Genomic DNA, 11,448 nt, shown 5'->3' with positions numbered 1-11,448 from the left:
CCCAAAGTGCTGGGATTACAAGTGTGAGCCACCGCGCCCGGCCATACAGCTCTTCTTAAGCTACATACGAATTCTAACTCTCAGAGAAAAAAGAAGTCATTAGGTGTCAAGTCTTTATACTTTGCTAGTTATGTTGAACAATTAATAGTTTTCCATCAAACAATACAAGAATCAGTATTTTTGTTTCTGAGAATGAAAGAAGATGGGAGATAATTCATTTTAGGGACATTACATCATATAGCTTTAGAGGATACTATTTATACTCTAGTCTATGCAAATGGCACCTGCTAGACTTGGCCTGTTCACAGATCACAATACTATTTTTACTTCCTCAGATGACCCAGACACCATATACAAACTGGGCATAATATCGCTGTCAGTAGGTTGGTGTCTTTAATTGTGTGTGGTATGTGAAGTCTCAACACTGGTTACGCCTAGGCACAAGAAATTTGTGCTGTGCTAGTTAATCTTGGAAAAAACAAAGTAATGCCAAAAAGTCTCTATTTTTAATGTACTGACAAGCTGTGCTAGTGGTACCCCAAAGAAATAAAAGAAGGAACAACTCCCTCCCAGTCCAGATATCAGTTTGTTCATCTATTTTAATACCTCATTTTAGATAATACAAGTAAATGTTCTATGTGAGTTGTAAAGTGCAACATTAGGCATTAGCAATTACTTTTTTCCTTTTTTTTGAGACAGAGTCTCACTCTGTCGCCCAGACTGGAGTGCAGTGGCGAGATCTTGGCAGCCTCTACCTCCTGGGTTCAAGTGATTCTCCTGTCTCAGCTTCCTGGGTAGCTGGGACTATAAACGCTGGCCACCACACCTGGCTAATTTTTGTATTTTTAGTAGAAGCAGGGTTTCACCATGTTGGCCAGGGTGGTCTCGAACTCCTGACCTCAAACGATCTGCCCGCCTCAGCCTCCCAAAGTGTTGGGACTACAGGCATGAGCCACTGTGCCTGGCCAACAATTACTTTCCATAATATTTTACCACAGTGGCCTCTGATAAGGAAGGGGGAAAGCCTAAATTCTGATTCGCTCAATCTGAAAATCTAGGATCTGAGGGGCAAGTTCACATTTCTGATAGCAATGGCAATACTCTAAACATGCTTTGAGATTGAAGACAACATACACTGGACCACATAGGAGTTTTCTCCTCCTCACAATCAGGTATCTTGGTTTTGAAGGGATGGAGACAGAAATATCTTTTCGACCTTCAGGAAAGTCACGGGGACAAGTTTTCACATTTTTTGAGTTTAAATGTGGCTGGGGAATCTGAAAATGTGAACATTTTATCCAGCATTTCCCAACACTAGAATGTCACTCTAGACTTCAGATAGCTCTTCTTTCTTGACTATACATTAAAAAATTTAGTGGGAAGAAATGGAGACAATTGTTGAAACTTAGCAGGAAGTCTACCATATTAAATACTTAAGTATTAGCCGATTGACTGACAGATTTTTTTTTTTTCTCCTTTTAATAGAGTCTCACTCTGTCGCCCAGGTTGGACTGGTGTACTCAGGACTCACTGCAGCCTCAATCTTTCAGTCTCAAGCGGTCCTCCCACCTCAGCATCCTGAGTACCTAGGACAATAGGTGAATGCCATCATACATGGCTAATTGTTTTAATTTTTTCTAGACAGGGTCTCCCTATGTTACAGAGGCTGGTCTTGAACTCCAGGGCCCAAGTGATCCTCCTGCCTTGTCCTTCCAAAGTGTTGGAAATATAGGTGTGAGACACTGTGCCTGGCTGACAGTAGAATTTAAAAGACTTCTAAGCTAGCAATTAAGTATATTTTCTAATAATCTAATTTTTATGTACTACTTTAACAAAAATAGAGAAAACTTCATTATTTCTTATTTTCTTTCTTTTTTTTATTTTTTGAGAGTCTCGGTCTGTCACCCAGGCTGGAGTGCAGTAGTGCGATCTTGACTCACTGCAACCTCCGCCTCCCAGGTTCAAGTGATTCTCTTGCCTCAGCCTCCCAAGTAGCTGGGACTACAGGCAGTGCGCCACCATGCCCAGCTAATTTTTGTATTTTTAGTAGAGACGGGGTTTCACCATGTTGGCCAGGATGGTCTTGATCTCCTGACCTTGTGATCTGCCTGCCTTGGCCTCCCAAAGTGCTGGGATTATAGGCGTGAGCCACCGTGCCTGACCTATTTCTTATTTTCTTAGTGGGTTACTATGGGAATTACAATTAAAATCCTAAATTCATAACAATCTAGTTTGAATTAATACCAACTTAGCCTGGAGAGTATTAAAAGCCTTCCTCTTATACAGTTCTGTTCCCCTCTTTATGTTGTTGTCATAAATTACATATTTTACACGTCTTTCCATTAACATATAATTTTTTTTTAGGCATTTTTCTTCTTTTTTTTTGAGATGGAGTCTTGCTTTGTCACCAGGCTGGAGTGCAGTGGTGCGATCTCAGCTCACTGCAACCTCCGCCTCCTAGGTTCAAGTGATTCTCCTGCCTCAGCCTTCCGAGTAGCTGGGACTACAGACAGGAGCGTGCCACCACGCCCACCTAATTTTTGTATTTTTAGTAGAGATGGGGTTTCACCATGTTGGCCAGGAATGGTCTTGATCTCTTGACCTCATGATCTGCCTGCCTCGGCCTCCCAAAGTGCTGGGATTACAGGAGTGAGCCACTGCACCCGGCCTAAGCATTTTCCTTTCATGAATGAAAGAAGAGTTACAAACCAGCAATACTGGTTTTTATATTTACTTATGTAGATATCTTTACAGGAGTTCTTTATTTCTTCATATGGCTTTGAGTTACTGTCTAGCATTCTTTCATTTAATCCTGAAACACTCCCTTTTAGCATTTCTTGTAGGACAGGTCTATTAGCAATAATAGAAATGTCTTAATTTTTATCTTTTATCTGGAAATGTCTTAATTTCTTTTATCTGGAAATGTCTTAATTTCTCCTTCACTTCTTAAGGACAGTTTTGCCAGATTATAGAATTTCTGTATTCTTAAGCCTGTTTTTTCACATGGCAAGATACATACATACATACATATATGTATGTGTATATATACATATATGTATTTTTTAAACAAAGAAGCTAACTTACCTAGTAGATTCTCCACAATTCACAATGCATTTTAATCTACTGAAGATGCAAGAAGATAAATTGTAGTGTGGGCTGAGATCAGTGTTGAACTGAAGATAGGAAAGCTTTTCAAGAAATTAGTTGCTGATTGTACCTTGATAATTAAATACACAAACCTATGATCCTTTTAGGCTTACTTAATTAGTATCAAATGAGCTTACTTAATTACAGCTGTAAATTAAATGCATAGGGTTCGCCTCATCTCAAAATAATTATATGTGCATTATAATGTGAATTATGGAACATTAATTTGTAGTTTATCGATTACTCCCTAAACAGAGACTGAAACTCATTAGGACAAAGTTATTATCATAGCAGTTTTGATAAATAGCTCCTAGAAGAGGTTCCTGAATAACGTTTGCATACAAGTTCTTTAAAGGAGAACTATACATGTGTCAGAGTTAGTAGTACACACATTTATTGCAAAGCCCTGGTTCAGAAAAGTGTGCTCCCTGAGGTATTCAGATAAGAGGCATATATGCTTATATGTATGTATACAGTAATATCTCCCTGCTCATTCTGCACAGAGTTAGAACAACTTTTTCAAGTTTATGGTAGAGGCTATAATTACCTTTTAAAAAAATCTTTTAACATAAATAACTACAGATCAAACTCTTACCTCTAGTAAACCAGTTCTTAGCATCCCCCAAATAGAAAAAATAATAGATTATCATATTAAGAAAGCTTCTGTTATGTCTATTATACTCAAGAACCACACAAAGAGGGACATAACTCTATATCATCTGTGGATAGTATACTGTGGGTAGCTATCTTTTTTTTTCTTCCTTCTGCAGTTTAATCTGAGAACAAATATTTGCTGCTAGAAAATGAACAGATAATTATTAAAGGCATAAATACAGACTAATTAGGGAGAGAAAACATTCTAACTCTAGAGGTTTTTTTTTTTTTTTTTTTTTAAAGGAAATGACTATGTTTATCAATTGGGGAGAGCTGAGTACAAACGGAGCTCACTCAATATGCAATTTAATACCTTTTAATTTGGGAAGGAGACTCTAACCGTAAATTAAAATATTTCAAGTGTAATTTCATGAACAGGCCTTAGATTTTTCCTTAAACATAAAATGGATTTAAGTCAAAATGTGAGATTTTCATGATTAAAATAGACAAACTTTTCAGACTAGCCGGCCCTTGTCTTACATGCTTTAAATGTACCCACCGGTTTTCACATTTTCCTTTTCCTGCTCTCTGGTGAGACAATTCCCACTGACCACACCAATAACCGTGGCTGAGCTTATATTGTTTTCCTTCGTTTTTTCTTCAATATTTTGCACTATGAAACTGCTGCCACAAAGCCTGAAGACTGCACTTGATTGCTTACTGTAATACTAACATTTGCTAATTAGGAGTAGTGGCATTATCAGGCTTCAAAAGCAACAGCAGTGAAGGCTGAGCAGCTATGTCAAGGCTTTCCTCAGCATGTGGTATTTTTAACTTTGGCCACCATAGCTTTTTCCTCACTATATTTGTAGTTTTCTGCCATTTTCTCTTTAACTACAGAGACTGAAGGGAAGACCTAAGCATAATAATCCTGTTTTAATTCAGCTCAATTTGGGCCTAAAGCAAACACTGAATTACTCATGATTAATTCTAAGGAACATAACCTACTCTCATGTTCAATGGGTCTATGTTTGAATCTAACTAGTGGCTTCCCCTCATCTTTCACTGCCTTTCAGTCTTTCATTTCTCTGTGTTAATCCCCAAAGTGAAAGAAAAATCATAACTTGTCATTCTCCTACTATACAAAACTTTTGTATTCTGCAACTCACATTTCAAGGAACTTATTATCCTTGTATCATGTGTTCAAATTCAAATTAAATTCAGACCACTCTATAATAAGTGACAAGATGCATGAGGGCACTGTGATCTAGGCAACCATAATTATACAATTATTGATAAAGTTGCTGTTGATAAACAATGCAAAAATTAGGAAATACTATTTTGCAATTAAGTGATGAAGAAAGCTGTTTACTGCCTTCCATTCTATCCTCTGTTAATAAGATTGAAGTTGCAGATGTTCATGTATGCTGCATTGATGTTAAATGGTGCATGATGCTCTAGGTGGTTCCCATAACCTTGCTTTGTCTACTCTGAACTGACTCAATTGATATGATAATATAGAAAAATGCGGGGCTGAACTGGCACAGTTTGCATAGCCTTGAAATCCGCCATTAATGGACAGCCAACTGCTTCTAAAAGTTCTTGTTCAGTTGTCACTGACAACAATGTATTAGACAAACAATATTTTGAAATTAACCACACAGGTAGTGATATCACTTACTGAAGCTTTTATCTCATCAAACAAGGTACACATCAATGTATTTACAAAGCTAGCAATTGGGGACTTTGTGATCTTTTTGGGAGTTCAATTACTATTAGAGTAAGTATTAACATAAAGAAAGCAGAAATCATTCAGGGGTCATAAACAGTGGTAGTAGCACTTGCAGCTTTTTGACACAGGTATATATTTAGAGAAACACCTTTCTCCCTTTCACAAATCCAGTATTTCCATCTCATTATTAAATAAATACTATGTTTTAGATTAAGAAATAAAATCTTCAATGTTGCTCAATATTGCACTTTACTCATAAAAAAATCATCATGTAAGAGACTCCATATAAGACTGGTAGGAATCACTCTGATGCATGAAAATGAAATGACACACTAGAGAACCTCGAACACTGAAGAAAACTGAAACACTTGCAAAAATATACTGAACAGAGAAGAAGTAGAAAAATACCATAAATATAAGGGACAATCAGAAATCTTTGAGTTTAGAATTTATGGGCACATATGGATTAAAGACAGTACATGTGCCTTGGTGCAGGTGGTAGGGGATGGACAATTAAACAATTAGAAGAGAAAAACTGCAAATAAACTACAGGAATACAATTTTGAAACAAAAATTCTAGAAAAGCTAATATAGAAAACTTAGTGCTAATGAAGGTAGAATACAAAGGTGAAACACACTGGGCTGCTCTGTACTACCTAGAAGTTAACATTCAATATTTAACTCCCCAAAGAGCAAATTCCCACATGACTAGTTGGATAAGACATGGGCTAAAGGAATTCAGAGAAGCACCAGATAAAAGAAAATGTGCATACATATAATTAATGTTTTAAAGAAGGGCAGCACAAGTGTTTTTTATTTATTTTGTGTCTTTTTTTTTTTTTTATACAAGTGTTTTTTAAAATAAAACCAGGCTGGGTATGGTGGCTCATGCCTGCAATTCCAGCACTTTTGGGAGGCAAAGGCAAGAGGATCACTTGAGGCCAGAAGGTGAGACCAGCTTGGGCAACATACAAAGCCACATCTCTACAAAAATTTTAAAAAATTAGCTGGGTATGGTGGCGCTTGTTCTCCTAGCTACTCAGCAGCCTTAGGTGAGAGCATTGCTCGAGCCCAGGAGTTCGAGGTTACAGTGATCTATGATTGCACCCCTACACTCCAGCCTGAGCGGCAGAGCAAGACCCTATCTCAAAAATAAACACATAAAAAAACCAATTCTTTCACTTAAGTCAAAGTTTGAACAATAAGCTTGTTTTAACTTTTTGTTTATACTTGGCTTAAATCCTAAATTGAGACCTTTCATTCTGAGCATTAGTTTTATTACAAGACTAGAATATAAACATAAAGGAAAATGGGGCCACTGTACACTGTATCCATCGCCCCTCTGAACTGCACTCATCTCTGTGGGAAGACTGAATCTGTTCATAAGGACTGTACTTCCTATCTGATTAATATCAGATTAAATCTTCAAGAGGAGCTCTTAAAGAACATCTGGTTGAATGTGGTACAGATGCCCCGGTCAGGGTTATCCCTGCTCTCTAACAGTTTCCCAAGCAATCCAGAAGGACAGAAAAATATTAATATGGATTTAAGTAGGTTTCAGGGACTAATGGCAGCCTAGGTAATTCAGACCAACTGTCTTATCAAGAATTAGAACATCTGGACATATTTAAAAAAAATTTGTTTGAAGGCATTGAAGTCCTAACAAAAGAATGAAGAATTACCAGGCTATATATACAGAGGATGACAGAAACCTAGAGAAGTGTCTGGTGTTTGATGCTATTAAGACAAAGTCTGGAACCCAGAGTCTGTCAAGAGAAATGGGCCTAGTTAAAATCTCTTTATCTCAGGGTGGGAATCAAAAGGATTAAGGGTGTGTGAACAGGCAGTAGAAAGACCTAGACAAGGGATTGTAGCTTAGCCACTAATAATCTAAATCCTTAAACTTAAGATTAAGATAAATACAGTGTGCCAATGTCCCCATGCCTGCCAAAAGCAAACATGAATCATCCTATACCTCAAATTATTTCTATAAGCAATTTCGCAAATACAACATATCACCCACAATAAAAAATAAACAGTAATATAAAGAGGCAAGCAGGAAGTTAAAACCAGCAGAAATTACAGCTTAATAAAGCAGTTCCAGATATTGAACTTAAACAGAAACTTTGAAATAACTATGCTTACTGATCAAGAGTTAAAGATAAAATCGAGAATTTTAACAGAGTACTAGAATACAACAGATAGGTTTAAATGGAAATTGAAAATAAAAATTTAGTGGATAGTTTTAATAGAAGCTTAGACACAACTTAAAAAAGAATTAGTGAACTGAAAGATAGAACAGAAGACAATACCCACAATGAAGCCCAGTGAAGACAGATAAGATGCATTCTATATAGTTCCCCAAAGTAGAACTAGAACCTGTGGGTAAAAGTGATCAAGAAGGCAAATTTATATCTAAGAGAAGGAAAAAGTTTCTAACAATTTAGGGTTTATAAAACCAAATGAAATGGACCTCTCAGGTTATGAATGTTTTAGAGAGGGTTTCTGACTTGAGTTGCGAATGGGATAAGATGATCCCTCTGTCCCTTTCAATTTTAAGACCTTAGGATTTAGGTTAAGCATGGTGACTCATGCCTGTAATCCCAGCACCTTAGGAGGCTGAGGTGGGTGGATTGCTTGAGGCCAGGAATTTGAGACCAGCCTGAGCAACATAGTGACAAAGTGAGATGCCTGTCTCTACTAAAAATAAAAAAATTAGTCAGGTATGGTGGCACATACGTGTAGTCCTAGCTACTTAGGAGGCTGAGGTGAGAGGATCCTTTGAACCCAGGAGTTTGAGGCTGCAGTGAGCTATGATCATGCTACTGTACTCCAGCCTGGGTGATAGTGACAGAGTGAGACCCTGCCTTTAAAAAAAAAAAAAAAAAAGAACTTAAGATTTTATAAGAATTCAGAGAGTGATCAGGTAGAAAAATTAAACTCAGGAGAATAAGTTTTGAAAGACCATAGTATGATCCAATGAATGTAAAATTATATAATATGTGTGAATGTAAGCATTCAGTAGAGATGTCTAGAAGTAATCACTAAATTGTTAACAAGTGTTATCTCTGGGGAGAATTTTAGTAAATATTTTATAAGAGGGAATATGGTGAAGATGGTATCAGTAACCATGAGATCAAGAGTATTGCAACTAGGGGTATTACATTAGAGGAGGGGTTCTCAAACTTTTTCTCTTAAAAAATTATTGAGGCCAAGTGCAGTGGCTCATACCTGTAATACCAGTACTTTGGAAGGCCAAGGCAGGAGGACTGCTTGAACCCAGAAGTTTGAAACCAGCCTGGGCAACATAGTGAGACCCTCTTTTTAAGTTAAAAAAAAAAAAAAGTTGAGTCCATCAAAAAATGTAAGCCAGGAAAAAAAAAAAAAAAAAATTGAGGACTCCAAATTTTGTATGAGTCATATTTATTAATATTTACTTTATTAGAAAAAAAAAAAGTTGAGTCCATCAAAAAATGTAAGCCAGGAAAAAAAAAGAAAAAAAAATTGAGGACTCCAAATTTTGTATGAGTCATATTTATTAATATTTACTTTATTAGAAATTAAAATGATCTTAAAAAATTTCTGAATAAACCTACGTTTTACATATTTTAATAACTATATATTCCAAACAAAAATGTTAGTAAAAAGTATGGCATTTAAGTTTTTGCTTATCTCTTTAATATCCAGTTAACAGAAGTCAGCTGGATTCCTATGTCTTTTTTAGCATTCAATCTGTTGTGATATCATACATTATGTAGTCTCTGGAAAACTCTACTGCCATTGAGAGTCGAAAAGGCAAATAATATATTTGAATTACTGTGAAGTAGTTTTGACTCCATAGAAGAAGATTCCTTGAAAAAGCCTCAGAGAGGGCACCCCCAATGAGTCTATACTTTGAGAACCACTGCATTAGATTAAGTGCTGTAGCTGTCACTATGCTGGGAAGGTGGCCTTGTTCACTCTAGATAAGGTATAATTACTAGGAATGTGTCAGTTCTGTTGTGCTCACAGCTGTGGCTAGTGGGATAGGCCAATAAGGAATTCATGTTCTGCAACTTAGAAAAGATCCCAAACAGGCCGGGCGCGGTGGCTCACGCCTGTAATCCCAGCATTTTGGGAGGCCGAGGTAGGCGGATCATGAGGTCAGGAGATCAAGACCATCCTGGCTAACACGGTAAAACCCTGTTTCTACTAAAAAAAATACAAAAAATTAGCCGGGCATGGTGCCGGGTGCCTGTAGTCCCAGCTACTTGGGAGGCTGAGGCAGGAGAATGGCGTGAACCTGGGAGGTGGAGCTTGCAGTGAGCTGAGATAGCACCACTGCAGTCCAGCCTGGGCGAAACAGAGACTCCGTCTCGGAAAAAAAAAAGTGAAAGCAAGCTGGACAACAAAGAATATTTTAGACTTCCCTAGTCAGATAAAGTACCACTGTGCTGATCCTTTTATGTAATAATGGGCCTGAATTACATACATACCCCAACCTGTAATTTCTTTTTCATTGTTAGAAACAAGTTTTATATAAATGCATTAGACAAACTATACTAGCTGAAGCCTGACATAGAAGAACCAATAAAGGTCTCCAAAGTGAAGACAGACTTATCTCCATATTAGAATACTAATAACTTAAGACCAAGATAGAAACCCAACCCAAGACAGATGGTCTGAAACCTGCAGAGCATGGCAGCTGCCCCTTTCTGGACCACCAAAAAATTATTTATTTATTTTTAATTTTTAAAAAGTTATTTTTTTTTAGTAGAGATGGAATCTTGCTATGTTGCCCAGGGTGGTCTCAAACTCCTGGGCTCAAGGGATCCTTCTGCCTTAGCCTGGGATTTCAGGCATGGGCCATTATGCCTAGCCAACAGAAATTTTTAAAAATAAAATAGTAAAGGGTCCACAGCCTACCTTCTACTATGAAAGGCATGATTTAGCCCATTTGATCACAAAGAAAATTAACAGGCCCTTGAGACTCTCTCCCTAATTTTGAAGACTTAAAAGAACCCAGTCACAGGTGTTGCAGACACCATTTTCTTCCTTAATTGGGAAGTCAAAGGCTCTATTTCAGATAATTTACTACAACAGTTTGGTGCCAGAGTATTTTTAATCTTTTTCCCATGGTATTACATCCTAGCAGTGAAATAATATTTTATATTTGCCTAGTCTTTAAAAATAAAAAGTCTGAGAGAATGGTCTCTATGAAATAAGAATTATATCCTATTCATCCAATAATTCTTTTAATACGACATTCCTATTACATTAACATCTAGACCTGGGCTTGTTAAAATATGGCCTGTGGGCTACATCTGGCTAGCTGCCTATTTTTATAAATAGAGTTTTATTGGAATACAGCCACACCCATTTGTTTACATAGGGCTGTTTTCACGCTACAGAGGGGGAGTTGAGCACTTGCAACAGAGGTAGTATGCCCTGCAAAGCAGACAATAATTACTATTTGACCCTTTACAAAAAGTTTGCCGACTCTTGATTTAAACATGTAGTCTATTAGAACTGAAAGATACATTAGAGATTCTTTAGCTACTCCTTTCACTTTACAGTTGAATAAAATGAGACCCAGAGAATTGAAAAACGGAGCACACAGAAGACAAGTGGAAGCTTCCTAGCACATGGGATTCCCTCTTTGTTATATTCCAGCTTACTCATTCCACACAAGGAAGGCTCTGCCTAAAGCAAGAGTCCTGCCGAGTCTCTTAAAAGCCACATATGGTGTTGGCACAGAAATTGTTTTTTCAACACCTGGGTGACCAGGCTGTGTGGGTCCCAGGAGTGCACCAGTGCCCTCAGCTTCAGCTTTAGCCAATCCCTGAGGAGTTAGATCTGAGAGAGAGCCACTTTCAAGGCCCTGCCTCATTAGTTCCTGCTGCTACCGATCTAACTCAGAGAAAACTGGTCCTTCCCTCATGCCTACTGCACCAAGGCCAGTCTTGGGTAAAGAGGCTTTGTTCATAGAGGATTTG

At 37.5% G+C, this 11,448-nt stretch overlaps 1 protein-coding gene and 1 pseudogene across 4 annotated transcripts in view; both read right to left on the bottom strand.

Moving 5' to 3' along the window:
• The window catches only part of LOC105502744, a 16,656-nt pseudogene extending 5,314 nt beyond the window's left edge, over positions 1 to 11,342 (bottom strand).
• Positions 1 to 11,448, bottom strand: part of ADK (adenosine kinase) — a 620,365-nt gene that overhangs the window by 60,593 nt on the left and 548,324 nt on the right. The gene's annotated exons all lie outside the window — the stretch shown is intronic.

This window comes from Colobus angolensis, unplaced genomic scaffold (genome assembly GCF_000951035.1).
Source record: "Colobus angolensis palliatus isolate OR3802 unplaced genomic scaffold, Cang.pa_1.0 Scaffold12, whole genome shotgun sequence".
NCBI lineage: Eukaryota > Metazoa > Chordata > Mammalia > Primates > Cercopithecidae > Colobus > Colobus angolensis.
This window is presented reverse-complemented; position numbering and strand designations above follow the sequence as displayed.